Source organism: Podarcis tiliguerta, assembly GCF_965153285.1.
Source record: "Podarcis tiliguerta genome assembly, chromosome: 17".
Lineage (NCBI taxonomy): Eukaryota > Metazoa > Chordata > Lepidosauria > Squamata > Lacertidae > Podarcis > Podarcis tiliguerta.
In genome coordinates, this window is record NC_139550.1 from 24138826 (window position 1) to 24160072 (window position 21247).

Here is a 21247-nt window from a genome sequence, read left to right on the forward strand (position 1 = left end):
ATAATAATAATAATAATAATAATAATAATAATAATAATAATAATAATTTATTTATTTATACCCCACCCATCTGGCTGGGCTTTCCCATGTTAAAATACAGTAATGCATCAAACATTAAAAGCTTCCCTAAAAAGTGCTGCCTTCAGATGTCTTCTAAATGTCAGGAAGTTGTTTCTCTCTTTGACATCTGGTGGGAGGGTGTTCCACAAGGTGGGTTCCACTAACAAGAAGGCCCTCTGCCTGGTTCCCTGTAACTTGGCTTCTCGCAGTGAGGGAACCGCCAGAAGGCCCTCGGTACTGGACCTCAGTGTCCAGGCAGAACGATGGGGGTTGAGACGCTCCTTCAGATATAGGGGCATTCTAAGGAAAGGGACATTTCGGGAGCAAATCAGAAACTGGGATGGCTTCTGTAAATCCAGGACTGTCCCTGGAAAATAGGGACACTTGGAGGATGTGCTTACATTTGCCAAACTGTGGCCCTGTCATCCTGTTTAGGGATGCCTTTCTGAAGTTCTTCAAGGCCTCCATCCTCCTGACTATTCTGACATCATCCTCAAACTTGGCTCTTTCGCAGATCCTTCACAGAAGTTAAATAGCACTATGTCCAGTACAGATCCTTGTTGAACACATCTGTTTCTCCGGAATAAGGACCCTGTCCATTTATTCCTCCCAGCTGCTTCTTGGTTTTAACTAGGGCTGGATTTCAGTTTGATGAGGCCCTAAGCTACTGAAGGTAATGGGGCCCTTTATATGTCCAGCTGCCCTTTGTCAACAACAAATTGTCACTGTTTTTTGTGTTTAATATACACTATATGGGGACGTGGGTGGCGCTGTGGGTTAAACCTCAGCGCCTAGGACTTGCCGATCGCATGGTTGGCGGTTCGAATCCCCGTGGTGGGGTGCGCTCCCGTTGCTCGGTCTCAGCCAACCTAGCAGTTTGAAAGCACCCCCGGGTGCAAGTAGATAAATAGGGACCGCTTACTAGCGGGAACGTAAACGGCGTTTCCATGTGTGGCTCTGGCTTGCCAGAGCAGCTTCGTCACGCTGGCCACGTGACCCGGAAGTGTCTGCAGACAGCGCTGGCTCCCGGCCTGTAGAGTGAGATGAGCACACAACCCTAGAGTCTGGCAAGACTGGCCTGTACGGGCAGGGGTACCTTTACTTACCTATACACTATATGATAATTTATGGACCTAATAGGTATCTCAAACCATTTGCACATAACAAAATATGTTTTTTATCAAAGTAATTGTTAAACTGAAATACAATTAAGAAGTACATTAACAGTTAATTGGGGGGGGGGGCAAGAGAGTGGGGCCCTAAGCTATAGCTTGTTTAGTTTCTACGTAAATCCAGCACTGGTTTTAACCATAGATCAATTCACGAGATCTCTCCTGAACTGAACTGCGCACAGATAAAAACACTGTGCAACTCAGACATTTTCACAACGACACTAATACATCTCCTAGCCACAGTAATGGAAACCACTGCTACCCACTGCCCGATGTATAATGTGATTCACTTAGTGGTTTTTCTGTGCTACTCCATGGAATAAACAAAGCAATGCATGACTCAGCCGTCCTCAGTGTGTGGTCTTTGGATCCTGACACCGTGACACTGCCAGGACACGACTCGCCGTCCTTAATAGAAGCAGACCAGCTTCTGCTGTTGGTGCCTTTCAAGCTTTGACTTTTGCAAGCACTTCATATGCTTTTCAATTTAAACCAGGAAGGAGACTGGAAAGGAGAAAATTGTACTAGGAAAGGAAAAATGACTTCACAAGACTACAGTATTTTATTTCTGCCGCTCCATCCTTCGTTCTTTATTACCACATTCACTTCCTGGTCCCAAGTGATTAAAAGGGTGGTGGTGGTGGGGAAATCATCTTAAAACACAGGCCGCAGTCAAAAGAATTAAGTGGTATCTTTAAATTTGTGCCCCCCGTTGCATTTCAGGGAGATAGTTTAGTGTTTCTTGGATGCCTCTGACATATAATAAGGAGGCATATTTGCTATCACAGTCCACACCTGGCAATCTCTGCATGCCAGCTGAGCTCAGCGCAATGATATGTCTAGAGGTAATTATTTCCATCACCCATGCAAAGGTAGAAGGTATGAGTTTCATCACAGGTTTACCTTCTTTTCAACATGAATTGTCCGTGTAAGCCAGTCTGTGAGGGGGAAACCTTTGGGGTCCTTAAATTATGTTTCTGAAAATAAATATGCTGTGAGACAAATAATTCAATGGGGGTCATTTTTTCCCCTCCAGTCCTTATTCAAAGCAAGGGAAACAGCGGCAGGCCAGGGCTTTGGCTGGTTAACAGTGCGTATTTCTGCTAGAGAAAACTGAATACTTGCTAGACTGAACTGAATGATTCTGTGGTTGGACTTTCTACTTTTTTATTTAGTGATAGTGGTATAGCATTGAGGTCCCATTCAACAAGTATGTAATTAAAGAAAGCCTATGCAATTACTGTTGGTTGTTAAATATACAATAGTATAAGTACTGTAACTGGGCATCTAACAAGCAGGTGGTCATTATTTTGTATTAGCTTTTATTTTTATTATTCCAATTTCCTGCCCATCTTTCACCATAAGGGCTTAACAATATTAAAATACAATATGAATATCAGTTAAAAGTATTTAACTTATGTAGCTAAAACTTGTAAAAACCGGTTGCAGGAATAGCAAGGTTGGCTCCCCCTGTCGTTTCTATCCAACTTCAGTGTACTGAGGTAACTACCACATTCTTCTTCAGATGGAGCCATACTAATAGAAGCTTGCAAAGTCACTATAAACAAAAAAATAAAATTAAAAATTGGCTGCTGCCAGCATTTTCAAGTGTACACAATTTCCCCCCATATATTCAATAAACATTTTACTTTTTTTAAAAAAAATATGTATTTTCTCAATAAAACAATTTTCAATAATGTAACATATCCCCATTGAACTTAATTGACTTCCCCCTGCCCCCTCAAGTTTCCAATTTCTTAGCTTTTTTTACATTGCATCTAATTATTTATCTAATCAATTAACATTTTCCAATCTTCTTTAAACGTATGTTCTTCCTGTTCACTTGTTCTGTATGTTAAGTCTACAAGCTGCGCATCTTCCATCAGCTTAAGTTGCCATTCTTCTTTGGTTCGGACCTCGCTCGTTTTCCGTTTTGGGGCTAACAAAACACGGGCCGCAGTAGTGGCATAATAAATAACCTTTTTTGGCACCTGGGAATTTCTGTCTGAATTATCCCCAACATCTTCCTTGTTCTCACTGGCTTTCAAAGGCTTACATTGCAACCCTTCCCAGAATGCCATGTGCTGTTATATGGTCACATGCTCATTCTATGGCCTATGTCATAATGTGGCCACGTGCTCATTGGACAGGTTAATACTGAGCCCACTGGTTTATCAATTTCTAGTTTGCGAATATAGCTTAGAATATATAATAGTAATAATAACATTTTATTTATATCCCGCCCTCCCCAGCTGAAGCCAGGCTCTGGGTGGCTAACAACAATAAAAGAATACAACATTCTAAAATCATTTAATTATAAAATTAATTCAAATCAAATTGATGGCAACCATCTGTGAAGACTGCCAAAGGAGGGAGTCAGGCTAATAATAATAAATATTTATTTATATGGAATCACAGGCTTAAAAGCAACATAACGGAGACCCTCGCAGTCTTAAGAGCAACACAGTTTTCTTTTTTTAAAAAACAACAACAACACCCAGAAACTTTTCCTACTTAAACTCACCATTTGACATCCAAAGATTTTACAGGTGTCAACTTTTGACAGTATCTGACAGCTGACGCACAGCTGCAGTCAGTATTTGACACTGCTTGACAGCAGACAAGCAGCTGCAGTCTATATTTGACAATATCTGGCATATAACTGTCAGCATTTACCAGTATCAAACAAGTATTTATGTTTTCAGTAGTATTTATATGTTGACAATAATTGACATCTGACATGAAGCAGCGTTCAGTATGTGATAAGCAGCTGTCAATGGTCAACAATATCTGACCCTGGACATGCAGTAGCAAACAAAATTTCAAGGAATCTGGCAGCTGCCATGCAACTGCAGTCAGTATTTGGTAATGTATGACAGGGGTGGGGGGAGACTAACCACTGGGCATGCTGGTCAGTGAACCTGACAAGTGGTCATGCTGCTGGGGGCTATTGGGAGTTGGATTTCTGCAACATCTTGGAGCACCCCATTGTATGTCATGTAGCGGTTCAGCGGGTTACAATATTTAACCCATGACATGCCATTTGATGGTTTCAGGCATGCAGCACAAGATGTTATTTGATGGGACTTGCAACAGAATTCAGCATCTTTATGTTGTCATTCAGCCATGCAGCCAATCAGCACAAACCTGACCTGATACCCAACCTGGGATTTGAATGTCATATTTTGATACCAAGACCTGACTTTAGAACAAATTGCGTACAAACGTAGACTTGGCATAGACAAATTTAATTATATTTGCATTCATTTCTATAAACACTGTATGAAATTAGAAGAAGAAGAGTTTGGATTTGATATCCCACTTTATCACTACCCTAAGGAGTCTCAAAGAGGTTAACATTCTCCTTTCCCTTCCTCCCCCACAACAAACACTCTGTGAGGTGAGTGAGGCTGAGAGACTTCAGAGAAGTATGACTAGCCCAAGATCACCCAGCAGCTGCATGTGGAGGAGCGGAGACGCAAACCCGGTTCACCAGATTACGAGTCTACCGCTCTTAACTACTACACCACACTAGGTTAACGACAAGAACAATCTTGTGATGTTTATAAGTTGTGTGTGTGTGTGTGTATTCTTTTTTCTTTCTCTTTTTCTTTTCCTCTTTTCACATATTATTTTTTCCTGTGCACCTACACACTTTTTATCTTTCAATAAGGAAAGATAAAATATTAGTAAATTAATCGAATTTCAAAATACTGGGTGGTGTTGGAAGCGTCTTATCATGATTCAAACCACTGCATGAAGCCTGCTTCCACAACTTCCATCTGGTCCAAAAGTCTTCTAGCATGAGGAAGTGGGGGTTAGAGAGGATCGCTGTACAAGGAACACCATTCCACGGAGCCCTTGGGCACACAGACATGTCAAACTTTGGATCTTGGCCAGAATATTTCTCCATTGTTCCTCTTTCTTGGTTGCAATGCATCCACTTCTGGGTTGCAAGCAAGCTCTATTCATCCAGTCCATGAGAGCATCAACACAAAACAAAACAGGAGGGAACCCTCCAAATCTTAGCTGCAAGCCGGAGGTAGTCAGACACAAACAGTCTAAGGATGGCATATGGTTTCTGGTGAGGTGAAAACGGTAAGTTCATGTACAAGCCCAAAGGCTATGGACCAAATTAGTGGAGAGGCTGAACTAACTATTCATGTAGTGTCTTCAAGAAACAGTTGATGCGCAGTGATGTGACGGCAGGAGGCTGTTGCTCTTCTGCGCAAACTCATTTCCTATGCAAGACTGTCAGTTCAGTGCTGTTTACACCCAGGTCAATTGCCTGAAAGCAAAGGGGAGTACAAAGTGGGGCGGAGGGGGAAGAGCGAATGTTTTGCTTTCAATTTTTCAACATACACCATTGAAAGTTATTACTTTGCTGTTTGGAGAGAGCTCGGAACCTAACAGTGTGTGACAGGAGGCCTGTCCTCATGCAGTGTGTGCCTGATTTCCTTTGTGATAAATAGAGGCGATTAAATTATTCATCGTGAATGGTGTTCAACTGTTCACCAATAGAATTTTCTATCTGCTAACATTGTTTGTTATGCATACACATTTAATGAGTGACTCAGGCAAGCAAACTCCTTCCCTCTCCCCCCCTCCCCACTCGATCCATGTAGACACTAGGCACTTTCATCTGCTTGACCTGTTTCTCGTTCGTTTGGAAAGGAGGAATTGCATTCAGTTTCACACTAGGCAGAGACACGAAAATCAGAGGAATGTTAAAGGCTGCTCCAGCATTATCTAACTCATCTAATTGCACAGTGCCAAGAGTCCTACATTTGCATGGGATGGCACTGGAAACTTTTTGAAGGGAATCTGGTCCAAGCGTTCCACAGAGGCAAGATTTTCGATGGCTGGCATGATGGAAAGAATAGAACGTTCCACTGAAAGCATGTCCAAAGAAGGCATCCCACACTGGAAGCACCTGCAAAGCAAAACAAAAATTGCTTTTTATACAGCAAATGCAGACAATAGAAGCAAATATTCGTGCAAATATGCACCCAGTTGCTGACTCTGACTCATGGCAAAATTGAAGCTCTGAAACTAAGTCTCGTAACCTCCTAGAGATCTGAGAAAAAGACAGTTGCTTTGCCTCTCTAGAAGAAATCACTTTTACCAAAACCAGGTGATTTATCATCACTTTACTTGTGGCTATTTTTGGTGCTCCAAAGGAATGACCACAAAATTGGGTGCTGCCAAGAATTTAGGAGAATGTGATTCTGTCACTCTAGACATAGATAGAGCCAGTGCTTTTTTTCTTTAAAAATGTTTGGGGTACTCTCATTTTCCGACTCATATTGAAATACTGCTCCTCAATGAGGCCAAACTTAGATTCACAAAATGTTTAGGGGTATGCGCACCCCTGGGTATCCCCCAGAAAAAAAGCACTGGATAGAACCAATTTCTACCTTGTTAGCATAAGCATAATCATTTGATTCCTTCCTAGCCTGCCTTTTAGCGTGTATCCCCTTCGAAGGTGAGTTGCAACAAATCAATAAAACACAATATCTAAAGCTCCACAACTTACCCAGGAAACAAATCTAGTACAGCTGCAATCCTGTGCCATTCCTTGGGAGACTGTAAACATCATAAGAGCAGATGGCACACAACACACCTTCTCAAATCTCTGAACCTCAAGATACATCTTTCATCAGCCCCAGACTGCATGGCCAACTGTTGGGTTGAGTAGAATTGTAGCAAAAGGAAGAATACAGGAAGGCACTAGATTGGGGAATCCTGTCATAGGACGTGGTTGTATTCAACCCAAATATAAATTGTTTGAAACTGTAGCCTTTGAAATTATGGGGCGCAAGGTGGAGGGAGCCAGTGTGGTGTAGTGGTTAAGAGCTCTAGACTCATAATCTGGTGAACAGGGTTCGCTTCCCCGCTCCTCCACATGCAGCTGCTGGGTGACCTTGGGCTAGTCACACTTCTCTGAAGTCTCTCAGCCTCACCCACCTCACAGAGTGTTTGTTGTGGGGGAGGAAGGGAAAGGAGAATGTTGGCCGCTTTGAGACTCTGAGTAGTGATAAAGCGGGATATCAAATCCAAACTCTTCTTCTTCTTCTTCCTTCATCAATGATACCAATTTGCTATACAGTGGTGCCTTGGTTGTCATACGTAATCCATTCCAGGAAGTCCGTTGGACTCCCGGAACCATTCAAAAACCAAGGCACGGCTTCTGCTTGGCTGCAGGAGATTCTTGCACTCAATTGGAAGCCGTGAAAGCTGTGTTGGGCATTTGGCTTCCAAAGAATGTTTGAAAACCAGAACACTTACTTCTGGGTTTTTGGTGTTCAGGAGCCAAAACGCGCTGTATGAGCACCAAGGCATTCGAGAACAAAAGTACGACTGTACTTTCTTCAATCACAAACTTGAAAGATTTTTGTTGAGAGGCCGTTTTGTTTTTTTGTTTAAACCTTTCCCCAAAAGACCATCATGGGTGCTAGGACTGGCAGAGGCAGGCCACTCCTTCAAAAGCTCAAGTGCGTAGCCCGGAAGAGGACATTCTCTGTGGCAGCCCCTAAGTTGCATCCAAAATCTTCATAATACAGCTGACGACACACCATTTTGCCCTGACCTTTGAAACTTGAGGTGCATATTTTTTAGGACCCGCCATGTTAGTCATAGAATCTTTATTCCCATTATCCACTAGCCATAGTAATAATATAATATAATATAATATAATAATATAATATTATAATATAATATAATATTGTAATATAATATACTGAAGATAGAGCTAAATGCTTAGCTATAGAAAATACTGCTGAGGGCATTGTCTCAAAGCGGGCTCTAGAAAAAGCTTATAGATGGGCTTTTTCTAGAGCCCGCTTTGAGACAATGCCCTCAGCAGTGCTGCACGGCAAATTCACGCAGGTACCAATGCATGCACGTCTCTGCCCCTGTATGTCTAATAAGGTAGAATCTGTCACACACATCCTTCTATTTTGCAAATTTTATAGTGAAGAACGAGTTCAATTTATTTTCCCGCTTTTATCAAAATTTATACCCCTACAACATTATTTGGAATCCTCCCCCGAAATTTTACGAAAATACCTTCTGGAAGATTCCTCAAGCTCAATATCATACGAGGTGGCCAAATTCTGCACTTTGGTAATCAGGAAACGTAAATCTCTTCTGTTGAATGGCACAATGCGAAGTTCCCTTGTGTAATCCTCTTTCTTTCTTTCTTTCTTTCTTTCTTTCTTTCTTTCTTTCTTTCTTTTTTGATGCCATTGTTGAATTCTCTTTGTCTGATCTTGTGGTGTTTGGTGTTACTGGCTTTTGCCGCAATAAAACTTGACTTGACTTGGTTTGCATCAATACAAAGGACAGAACTGATACCTAGCCACAGATAAGACGTGTGAACCAATAGGCTTTCTTTTGATTTTTTTTAAAAAATGAACAATGTTAGAAAGTTAATCAAATCATAGATCTTATTCTAACTGCCCCTGCTAAAAAAAAGTGCAGTTTTTGCTGCCACCTGGTTATCTTGATCTGCTAGAAGAAAAGGCACAGCAGCAATCGTTGAGTGATCTGGTATAAATACTAGTAAAAGGATAATAATAATAATAATAATAATAATAATAATAATAATAATAATTGTAATAATAATTTATTTATACCCTTCCCATCTGGCTGGGTTTCCCCAGTGACTCTGGGTGGCGGCCAACAGAATACTAAAAACACGATAAAACATCAAACATTGAAAACTTCCCTAAACAGAGCTGCCTTCAGATGTCTTCTAAAAGTCAGATAGTTGTTTGTTTCTTGGACATCTGATGGAAGGGTGTTCCACAGGACAGGCACCACTACCGAGAAAGCCCTCTGCCTGGTTCCCTGTAACTTCACTTCTCACAGGGAGGGAACCTCCAGAAGGCCCTCGGAGGAGGACCTCGGTGTCTGGGCTGAACGATGGGGATGGAGACACCCCTTCAGGTATACAGGTAATAACCTCACTCCTAGTTTTTGTAATTGTAAGTTGCTTTAAACTGTTTTCATGTTGTGTTGCGATGTGTTTTAATGCTGTAACCCACCCTGGGACCTTAGGGTGGAGGGTGGGTAACAAGGAGGATGAGGAGGAGGGGAAGAAGAAGAGAGGAGGAGGTTGGAGGCTGGTTTAGGGTGTCCTCCTAAATCCAGCAGTGATTGGTATCTTCCTTGCCTTGTACTGCAACTATAGGAGGTCCACATGCAGATTGATTAGGAAGACCTATTGAAATGGCAAGATTGAGTCTTGCACACATGCACCTTAAAATCCCATTGGTCAACAGGACTCTAATAGCCCGAGAGCAAGATTACAGCTAGTAGCTCTGGAGGCAAAGATGAGGCGCTAGGAAATAGAGTTAACAATCTACCCCAAATCATTCATAAGATCCTGGTGTTTTAAAATTCCAAATAAAAGCATCATTATTTCCTGGGCCACAGAACAATTCTTCCATGGTGGTGAATAGCAAAGCAGCTGAAAATCTATTTGTGACCCCCTGGGAGTTTTTCATTTTTCTGTTGCCAGATAATACATTCAATTGCACAAGGTAAATGCAATATGCAGAAATGTTTCTGCTTTTGAGAAAAAGTTGAATCGGATTCAAGAGAAATATCCAACAGAACCATCCTTCCTCAAGTCACTGGAGGATTTGCATTTGATTTCAGCAGCTCATTCAGTATTTTCTGCATATCCTCCTATGTTATTTTTTAAAAAAATGTAACTTTTATATAGCTCCACAGAAGAGATGTTGGCAGTCGTTCCATAGTTGAGATTGTGTTAAGGAAACACAGCAAAACTACGCCTCTTAACTCTCCATTTTAATGATTGCATTTCATCTGTAAATATGGCATAGTTTTCTTCTGTGGATTGTGGGGGACAGGGTTGCTTTTTCAAGGCAACCTTCTAACAACTACCTTGCATGAATGCATCGCTTTTTTCCCCACTTCCAAATTGTTCAGCAATTAACCGGCAAATTCAGGTTGTGCAATTCAAGGGGACTCAGGGCTCTTGTGAAACAAACCCAGTTCTCCCCAAAACTGGATATATATATATATTTGTGATAAAGGTAAAGGTACCTCTGCCCGTACGGGCCAGTCTTGACAGACTCTAGGGTTGTGCGCCCATCTCACCCAAGAGGCCGGGGGCCAGCGCTGTCCGGAGACACTTCCAGGTCACGTGGCCAGCGTGACATCGCTGCTCTGGCGAGCCAGAGCCGCACACGGAAACACCGTTTACCTTCCCGCTAGTAAGCGGTCCCTATTTATCTACTTGCACCCGGGAGTGCTTTTGAACTGCTAGGTTGGCAGGCGCTGGGACCGAACAACGGGAGCGCACCCCGCCATGGGGATTTGAACCGCCGACCTTTCGATCGGCAAGCCCTAGGCGCTGAGGCTTTTACCCACAGCGCCACCCAAGTCCCACATATATTTGTGATAAGTGATAGCAAAATGCCCTGGGGATTGTGAGATAACATGCTTGATGCAATGTTCTTTAGCCTTCCCACAAACAAATGATCAGTGAGCAGCTCACCTTGACTAATGGCTCCTCAAACTTGGGGGGGGGGATTAAAATGGTCACCTGGAAGCAAACACTTTCACTTAATATAAGTTATGATTATCCCCATGTGCAAACTTGGGAGAGAGAAGCTCTACCACCCACCCACCCACCCGAAGGAAAATGTGCCTGGAATTGACCTAAGTATACTTTTCAATTTTTTCATGGAAAGCGTAGCATTTTAGAGTTGGAAGTGACCACAGAGGTCATTTAGACTGGTGCTCAGCTCCAGGGATTTTGCGACTCCAACATCCCTGATAGATGAGCATTCAGCCCCTGCTTAGATTGTAAGTTTGTGCAACTGCTTTGTCTGAATCCCAAGGTGAGGTGGATGTATTCAGACTCTGAAACAAGGCTAGGCTTCCCTGAAGCCTATCTCCAAAATGATTGAGGGGGAGTAAACTGCACCATACAAGGGGAACACCAGGATTCAACCACCCATTACCGGAAGCCAGAACAAGAACTCCCACTAGTGCAATGGGGATTTTCCCTCTCTCCTCCCCACCTCTTGTGGTATGTAAAAGACAGATAGCAGTCAAGTACAACATTCCTAGAGTGAACATGAAAGCGGATGTTTTGTACCAGCCAGTAGAAAGCATCCTGTTTCCTCCTGGGCTGGAACAAACTTCCTATACATGTGACTAGAGGTGGGCGTGACCTCACCTGCCCAAGTGACAAAAGCACCAGGGACACAGCCCTTTCTCTCTCTGAGTCCATTCGTCAAAGAAGCAACAGCTCTTCAGCTAGAGATGTCCTGTTGGCTTCCAGCCAACAGAGCACAAAGGGACTATCTCCTTATGGGATAGATTCCATGTGTATATACTTTTGTAACCTAACTCTGCCTTCAGGGATCCATCTGTGAACTGAATGGATGTGAGTAAACTACTTTTATACTTTTTTACACAAGATTGGGCCGTGTCTATTCTTTTTAAGAGGGATATAAGAGAATTACCAGGAATCCATATTGAGAGGCTTAAACTAGCCTGCAACAAGCTAACCGCTGTGTATTTAGAAGAGGAATGTTAGAACTCTGCTAAGTTATAGAACTTGCTAGCACAAGTTAGGGAGGATGTTATTAAACAATATATCCTCTCCTGCCTCCCTGGATGTTCCCACACCTCTGGGTCTCCCCCAAATCCACTCTAGAAGGTTGGGTGACAGCCCCGCTCCGCACATGGCATGCGGGGAGGAAAGAGGAGAAAGCAAGGGAGAAATTATTGTGCAAACAGAACGACCTTCTTAGTGCTCCCAAAATTCCACCTCAGGGTGGAGAGAGTGTTAGCGGGAGAGTTTGCTCACTGAGAGCTGTAGCTTCCAATCCATGGCTAGAACCTTCTCCCTTTTTCCATGGGGCCTTTCCTTCCTCACTCTTCCTCTGGTTCTCTGAATGTTACAAACCCTTTGTCGCAGTTTTAATAATTAATTGTAATTTTGGTACTGTCTTTGATTATGTGTGCAGTATTATGGTTCTTGGAAAACTCTAACCCCAGCCAGTTTTGCCTCTGGAGGCGAGCAAATGTCAGTGCTCTCTCCAGTTTGGTTTCCCAGCAATTAAAACAACAATAACCCTTCTTTGGGTGTGAGGGAATAGCATGCAAATGCATACCTGTGTAGGCAGACCAGGGAGCCAGAAATGGAGTTATGTGACCCCCGAGCCAAAGAGATAAGTAACTATGCAACCTTTAGAAGACATCTGAAGGCAGCTCTGTAGAGGGAAGTTTTTAATGATTAATGTTTTATTATGTTTTAATATATGTTGGAAGCTGCCTAAAGTGGCTGGGGCAACCGAGTCAGATGTGTGGGGTATTATTATTATTATTATTATTATTATTATTATTATTATTAATGATGTCCCTATTTTCATGGTAGAAATGTTGGAGGGTATGTAGCAATCAGATCCTAAGTGTGAGGAAGAGGCTTGATGAGCATATATGAGACAGTTGTATGTATGTGTGAAAGCAGGAGAGTGCAAATGCTTCATAGAAGGTTAATTAGTTGTCTATAAGTTTCCTCATTTTCCTGAACTTAATGCTTTGCATGGCTCCCCCCCCCCCCCCCATTCTCTCCATGGATTCGCTGTTTATCTTTTAGACTCTCGGCTTCCAAGTTTCTCATCTGTAACAAAGGTAAATGGCTTCCCAGAACGACTTTTAGATGCTTAAGTCTTTAAAAATATGCTAAGCAGATATTATGCATGCAACTTAAGATACAACTGTGGTTGGGTGCCCTAGCTTGACGTCTCTGCTTTGAGTTCTTCCTCTATGCCGGTGACACAGTATGGATTGTGTTTGGTTGGTCTGTGTGAGCCTGGGACTTCGTACGGAACTTGCAAGGAACTTGCAAGTCGGGAAAGAACTATACATCTTGGATTTAAAACTTTTATTCTCAAGGTCCTGCCCTTTTACTCCTGGGCTCCACCTCAGGTTGTGTGAGCTCCGCACCCGAGACCTGACCCCACTATACCACAAAACAGTGTCATGTTATTATGAATGCTCCATCTGATAAAATATTTTTGCTTGCCAGATGGAACGATCACCCTCCCCTAGGTGCTATTCTGGGGGTTCTCCCAAGTACCCCAAGTAATCCAGAATGCAGCAGCTAGACTGGTGATTGGGAGCAGCCGCCAAGACCATAGAACACCGGTCCTGAAAGACTTACATTGGCTCCCAGTATGTTTCCAAGCACAATTCAAAGTGTTGGTGCTGACCTTTAAAGCCCTAAACGGCCTCGGCCCAGTATACCTGAAGGAGCGTCTCCACCCCCATTGTCCAGACCGGACACTGAGGTCCAGCTCTGAGGGCCTTCTGGTGATTCCATCACTGTGAGAAGTGAAGTTACAGAGAACCAGGCAGAGGGCTTTCTCCGTTGTGGCGCCCGCCCTGTGGAATGCCCTCCCACCAGATGTCAAGGAAATAAGCAACTATCTTATTTTTAAAAGACATCTGAAGGCAGCCCTGTTTAGGGAAGTTTTTAATGTTTGATGTTTTATTGTGTTTTTAATATTCTGTTGGGAGCTGCCCAGAGTGGCTGGGGAGACCCAGACAAATGGGCGGGGTATAAATAAATTATTATTATTAGTTGTCGTCGTCATAGTATTACATGTGGGGTGGAGAGGACCATTGCACAAACAGAAGTCATTGCATGGAGCTTCTGCTGATGGGGTACATGGGGTAAATATATAGTCTGGAGCAAACCTCCTTTGACCATACCACCACAAACCTATATTTAGATAGTTTGGCAATGGCTTATTAATCCTCGATTTATGTGTTACCTCAGGCGGACAATTTGTATTCTAAGGTGTCAAAAAAATGTTATGTATGTATTCCACTACTGCGGCCTGTGTTTTGTTAGCCCCAAAATGGAAAACGAGCGAGGTCCCAACCAAAGAAGAATGGCAACTTTAGCTGACAGAATATGCACAGCTTGCAGACTTAACATATAGTATAAGAGAACAAGAAATGCATATGTTTAGAGAAGATTGGAAAACGTTTTTCGAATATATGAGAAATAACTGTGTACAGCTGAAAATGCTGGCAGCATTAAGATAAATTCAACAGTGTAAATAAGTTCTGATGGATGTAATAATGGATTACTGAATGGTATAGTTTTTATAAAATATGCAGAGATTTATGATATGCAAAATGGATCGTTGAAAGAGAAGGGAAGTCATTGATATCTTAAGGATGCAAAAATGAGTACTTTAAATTGTAAAACAGAAAATTTAATTACACAAACACACACACACACACTGTATTTTTTCGTGTATAGAACTATGTTTCCCCCCAAATTTTTAAAGTTTAAAATCGGGGTTCGTCATACACAGAATGTTGCAATTAATTATTTTTTAATTTGGGACTCAAAAAATAGGGGTCATCTTATACATGGGGGCATCTTATACATGGAAAAATACGGTGTGTGTGTGTGTGTGTGTGGAGGGCAATTTGTTATGGGGATGCAGTGCCCACTTGTTTATTTTTGTTATGGGGAAGCAGTGCCCACATAAACCAATTCAAGGTAGTCAGTATATAATATAGGCTTGTCTGCAGGCAACCTTAGGCCTTGAATTCTCAGAACTCATGCTCTGTGCAGGCTGCCATGCTTGGCACCAACAGTTATATGGCAGAACCTCCTCCTTGCAGACTATGTCTACAGAATTACTTTTATGTGCAGGTCCTTTCAGGAGCCATCACCATGTTGCCCAGAACCAGGTGACTCAAGTCACAATCCTGCCGGCGGCATCTCCTCGTTTCTGCCCTTTGTATATGGTCTGACGTTCCTCTTTTTATTATATTTTATTTTCTCTTTCTCCTTCATCATCTTCTTCTTTTTTGCCTCCAGCAAGCAATATTGTTATTTTCTAAACCGGTCATATGACAAATATTAATGGCGTTTTTACATAACATCCCAAGGGTCATTAGGTTCATCTATAATTTATAAAATGGCTTTAAGTTTTACAACCGAGAGCGCCGTAGCAAAAAATAAAATAAAAAAAATAAACGCACCCAGATATGAGACTATTAGGTAGTGCTAACTGTCGTTTTTCATGCTAACAGATTATTTTGTCAGTGCTCTGCAGAAGAAAGAGTAATACAGAAAAGAGGGGGGTTAGGACTCCTGCCAGATCCATCGCCCTGTGTCCCCTTCTCTTCCTCTGCCACCTTTTCTCCCCCCGCTTTGCATTTATATCTAGCAATCCTCCAAAGAATCAGGTTTCTCTTTTTAGCCTTTAACAAAATCCCTGAGCTTCTCTTTTCATCCGGAGCCCTCCTTGCATCCTGCGTATCTGTCATCTTACCTGATTTGTAAGGCTTTCGCACAAAAAAATTCCAAGTAACTTTTAGAAGGCTTGAAGAAGGCTCTATGAAAAGACAGGGAGCGGGGGGGGGGGGGGTGAAAGTGCAGGGGTTAGTTACCATCCTCTCAGGGGAGGCCACTGTTAAGAAAAATCAATCATATGAATTAAAAAAAGGCTTTTGACAAATAAATAATTCATGCACGCTAAAATTAATTAACCAATTTCAGGAGTCGGGCATCATTCGCATTGCATTGCATTTTTGCTATTGTTATTATTTTTATCCCCAGGTTATTAGACACTGCAGCACCATCCAAGCTATAACATCCCTGCCATCTTTCCTTCCTGCATTCCCTATTCAGATTTGGAAGTGAGATATTCTGTGCATAAAGCGTTATCGTCAGTCAAAGGCTACCCAGATAAAAATAAAAATTAAAGAAGTAGGCATGCTTAGTGTAATGGTTCTAGGGGTTGCTCGTGCGTAAGCCGGTGCAAACACCTGGCTGGATTGCCTGAGTGAACCTTTTCTGTCCGGACAGCCACTCACCCGTGGCTGTCTCAATCGCTGGCAGAATCCGTCAGTGGGTGTTTCTTCCAGCAAAGAAGCTCTTTGACGCCTAGTCTTCTCCTACTCTCTCTGCGTGAAAGCCTTCTGCGCAAGGAGGGCGTAGGCAGCGGAGGACCTCTACTCTCCCCGCTGGTCCCCGGCAAGGAGTCATGGGACCGCCTCGCCACTTCCCCCATCTGCCCCCCTTCTCCACTGGTGCTACGCTGATTCTCTTCCCCAGAAGATGGGCTGCTCCTCCCGATCCCTGGACGCTCTCTGGAATCCCTCTGGCTTTTGCTCTCTCCCTCCGGCACTGATGGCAGTTCCCTGACACTTAGCCATAATAATAATAATTCCGGGAGCAATCCCCAATCTTTGTAACCTTCCTTCCCGTTTACAAAATAAAATAAAATGCCCCAAAGCAATGTAACTATTTCTTTGTCGATGCTCTGACTACTGTGTTTAATAGTGACAACATTTACATAAATGGATTGCAGTTCAGTTGTTGAACATATAGTAGGATGATTCTCTAATCCCATTTTAATTAGATGGATGTTGCAAGCGCACAAAACACACAAACACGCACACACAAACCAGAGCCTTCACTCCCTGTGGTGATGCCACACTGGCATGGAATCAATCACCACGGTTGTGGTTGCCATAGAAACTGATAGCTCTTGTACCACCATCTAAGTGGTAAATGATTGGTGGTATGCTCATAACACAGGGAGAGCAATGAGTTTTTATATCCTGTCCAGCAGCTGTGCCAGAGAGTTAATTAAAAGCAGAGAACATGAAATAAATCTAAATCTGTGAAGAAATGAAATGTACAGTACAAATCGAATTCCCGTGTTGGACAGGAATTAATATGCAGCGCAAGCCACAGACCTGCCTGAACAAGCAGCAGCTAGGAATCTTGGGAAACTGTATTTCTGAAGCAGCTAAAACTGAAATGGAGAGAGAGAGAGAGAGAGAGAGAGAGAGAGAGAGAGAGATCCTAGCAGAGGAGCTAACTCCTAGGGCCTGAGGTCCCATCATCATCCCCCCATTAAAATATTTGAGGAGCTGCCCCCCCCCCCAAGTTGATGGGCATGACAATTGAAATTCAAATTGTGTGTGCACACTGCATCTTGTGATCAATTATTATATTATCTTAATATTTTATTGGCACCCTTGGACCCTAGGTAAAGGTAAAGGGACCCCTGATCATTAGGTCCAGTCGCAGACAACTCTTGGATTGTGGTGCTCATCTCGCTTTACTGGCCGAGGGAGCCGGCGTACAGCTTCCGGGTCATGTGGCCAGCATGACTAAGCTGCTTCTGGTGAACCGGAGCAGCGCACAGAAACGCCGTTTACCTTCCCGCCGGAGCAGTACCTATTTATCTACTTGCACTTTTGACATCCTTTCAAACTGCTAGGTTGGCAGAAGCAGGGACCGAGCAACGGGAGTGCACCCCGTTGTGGGGATTCGAACTGCCGACCTTCTGATCGGCAAGTCCTAGGCTCTGTGGTTTAACCCACAGCGCCACCTGCGTCCCTACCCTTGGACCCTGGCATGCCTTAAAACCTCATTACGGTGCCAACACAAAATGACAGCAGCAACAACAAGAACATTTCTGTACTGCCCTTCATATGAAGATCACATGGCAGTTTAAAACTATTAATACACAAAATACATACATCGGTACCTCGGTTCTCGAATGTAATCTGTTCCGGAAGTCCATTCAACTTCCGAAACGTTCGAAAACCGAGGTGCAAAATGCAGGCTGCAAGTTCAATTGGAAAAATGGGAAAACACGCCCCAGAAGCCATTCGACTTCCAAGGCGACTTCCAAGTAATTACTTCCGGGTTTTCGGCGTTTGGAAACCAAAACATTTGGCTTCTGAGATGCTCGAAAACCAAGGTACCATAATAACAAATGAAAACAATACCTGGCCCGGTTTAAAAGGCCAGAGATTTAATTCGCCCAAGGCCTGGGAGAAAAGGAATGTTTTTTGCCTGTGGTGCCTAAATATATGTAAGAAAGGTGCCAGGCAAACTTCCCTGAGGAGAGCATTGTGCCCCAGAAAAGGTTGGCTGTCATGCTGCCGTCCTCCGAACATCTCACAGATGAGGCACATGAAGAAGGGCCTCAGATGATGGCTGTAGGGTCCACGTCCAGGAATCATGAAAGACATCATTGCTCAGCCATCTGATTGTGGCAATGTTGGTCCCTTTTCACCCTCAAATCACAGCGGGACAGTTTTAGTGCCCCAATATCCTGTGGATGTCAAGCAAGTAAAAAGGTAGCAGGATGCACACCTATCCAAGTGAAGGCAATGGGTCTCAAATCAGAGAAGACAGGAGGAGGCAGATTATGGCCGTTTGAGAAGGACCAGGGAATTCCCTGGGGGAGAGGCTAATCTGTGTGTCTCTCATATGGCGACTCCGTTGGTCAGACTGATGACCTGGCTCCTGTCAGCCAGCCTGGAATTTCTGTTGGGAGGAGAGAAGCCTAGCAACCTTGTCTTGAAAGAAAGAAGCAGTTGAATGAAGATGCTCTTTATTTACAGCTCAAGCAGGAGACAACAATTGAGAGGGCTTCTTGACTCCGAGGCCCTGCCTTGTGGAATATTCTTCCCAGAGATGAGCAGAGGTTTAGTAAGACAGCCAGTTGCCAAAGGAGTTAGGGCTTCTGGATCCGTCCCAAGGGCAGACCTACTTAGTGCTCATTGCAAGGTGCTTTGTGTGAAGGTGCAGTGTAGAAAATTTCAAAAATAAAAATAATAGCATCTCCTTATTAGTCACCTCTTGTCTCACGGTAACTGGCTTGGCTACTGCAAAATGCCCAGCCCACCTCCAAGCTGGTTGAAAGGGATCCCCAGGGGACATCTAGTCTGACCCATTGCAATGCAGGAATCTCAACTAAAGCATCCATTTATATTCCACCTTTTTCTCCAAGGAGCACAAGGTGGCATGCATGGTTCTCCCCCTCCTCACTGAATCCCCACAACAGCCTTGTGAAGTCAGTTAGTGACTTTAGTCTCCCAGGTCCTAATCTGATTACACTAGATGGGATCTCTTTATACACACAAGCGTGCGCAGAGAGAGAGAGTGCAAGGCTGGATCTAGACATATCAAAAAAGTGCTTCAGGAAAATATGTTATAAACCTCAAAGTGGGAAATCACGTTGGCAAAAGACGGGACTCCACAGCGCCATCTGGTGTCACAGTGCTATAACGCATAAAAAATGCTTTTTCTTTGCTAATGTAGGTGAGTCCCAGCTCAGAGTGTACTCAAAGTAGGTAAGGTAGGTAACCCCTGACCATTAGGTCCAGTCGTGACCGACTCTGGGGTTACGGCGCTCATCTCGCTTTATTGGCCGAGGGATCCGGCGTACAGCTTCTGGGTTATGTGGCCAGCATGACTAAGCCGCTTCTGACGAACCAAAGCAGTGCACGGAATCGCCGTTCACCTTCCCGCCGGAGCGGTACTTATTTATCTACTTGCACTTTGACGTACTTTTGAACTGCTAGGTTGGTAGGAGCTGGGACCGAGCAACGGGAGCTCCCCCCGTCACGGGGATTCGAACCGCCGACCTTCTGATCGGCAAGTCCTAGGCTCTGTGGTTTAACCCACAGAGTCACCCGTGTCCACCACTCAAAGTAGACCCACTGAAATTAATTTCAATGGGTCAACTCTGAGTTTGACATGCATGGATACACACACTAGAAGTGTAGGAGTATGCAATCAATCAATCAATCAATCAATCATGAACCTGATAACAGACCAGAAGGTCTCCTTCTATCTTACAACTAGTTTATGGTCAGCTGTGAGGTTCCCTTAACTTCCCTTAGTACATTTTTTTCTCAGTAGCTGCCCCATATTCAAAGTGTACCCAGTATGGAATGGATTTTTTTTCTTAAATATGTAACCATCGCTTATGATACCATGCAATCATGCTGATAAAATATCTGAGAACACATGGTAAAATATAGCAAAGTGTATCCATTTACATTACAACTGTTAACAGATCACCCGTGATTAAGCTCTCCATTTTTCAAGGTCAGGTAAGTCTGTGAAATTTACAGCAGATAGAAAGAAAACTAGGAAGGCCTTTAAAAAGCTTTTCTTACTTTTGGCAGTGATATACTATCTGCTGTAAGCTCACTACGTCCGATCAGCAGCTCATATATTTTCCTTTATGCTCAGTTGAGTAGGGCTAAGATCAATTTTTTAAAACCTCATTGCTATATTATCCACCTTTACAGTTCCAGACAAGATGGATCATTTTTGCCATTTTAAAGGTCTTGAGCTCTATCAATAATATTTATTTTTTGTTTTGAAAAAAGCCATTGTAAGACAAAATGATCTACCTGTGGATAGTCAAGACTCTCTCTCTCTCTCTCTCTCTCTCTCTCTCTCTCTCACACACACACACACACACACACAATCCTCCTACAAAACAGATAACAATGTCTTTCTTTTTCTTTGATATATTTAAAGGAGAAAAGGAACGCAGGCAGAGAGCACCAAGAGATTGTGAAAAGAAAATATCTGTGAAAGGAGAACATTGTTTCCGACAGCTAAACAAAAACCTACATTAAAACATAACAAAGCCCTTTTTTGCATGAATATCAGATGCATTAATAATTTAGTTAAAATAATAAACTTTCACTGCTCCGCAGCATGAAAAGGTAAAGTATAAAGCTGACCTATTTTTTAAAGGATAAAGCTGTTAGCAGGAGAGTCGGATGTGCGTTGCATATGCCAAATCTACAAATTGGTTTCTACAGATTTGTATGCGAGTGCGTTTATCAAATGGACCAGATGAAGGCAGTGTGCTTTCTCCTTGGCAAGGTCACTGTTGTTACTTCGAGTGTGAAAATCCAGCGCAGAATTCACTTGTGTAATTCAGACCCAAAAAAACCCTCATTCCCTAACAGGGCATGATCATTAACTGTACACAGATATGAGCGGATGTTATATTAAACTTGTGGTCTTACTTTGCCATGGACAAATATACCATATTTTTTCATTTATAAGACGCCCCCATGTATAAGATGCCCCCTATTTGGGGGGACTCGGATTTAAGAAAACAGGGGGAGATGGCCCCAGAGTATAATTTTTGACATTATTTTTT

The 21247-nt window shown here is 43.0% G+C and overlaps 1 protein-coding gene and 1 long non-coding RNA gene across 2 annotated transcripts in view; both read right to left on the bottom strand.

The window, feature by feature from the left end:
* Positions 1-21247, bottom strand: part of DMRTA1 (DMRT like family A1) — a 394296-nt gene that overhangs the window by 267093 nt on the left and 105956 nt on the right. The window lies entirely within an intron of this gene.
* On the bottom strand, positions 2535-3305 carry LOC310667290. Its single transcript, XR_014506252.1, has 2 exons — positions 3224-3305; positions 2535-2790 (listed from the first exon to the last, which is right to left on the bottom strand). It is a non-coding gene; the product is annotated as an uncharacterized lncRNA (long non-coding RNA).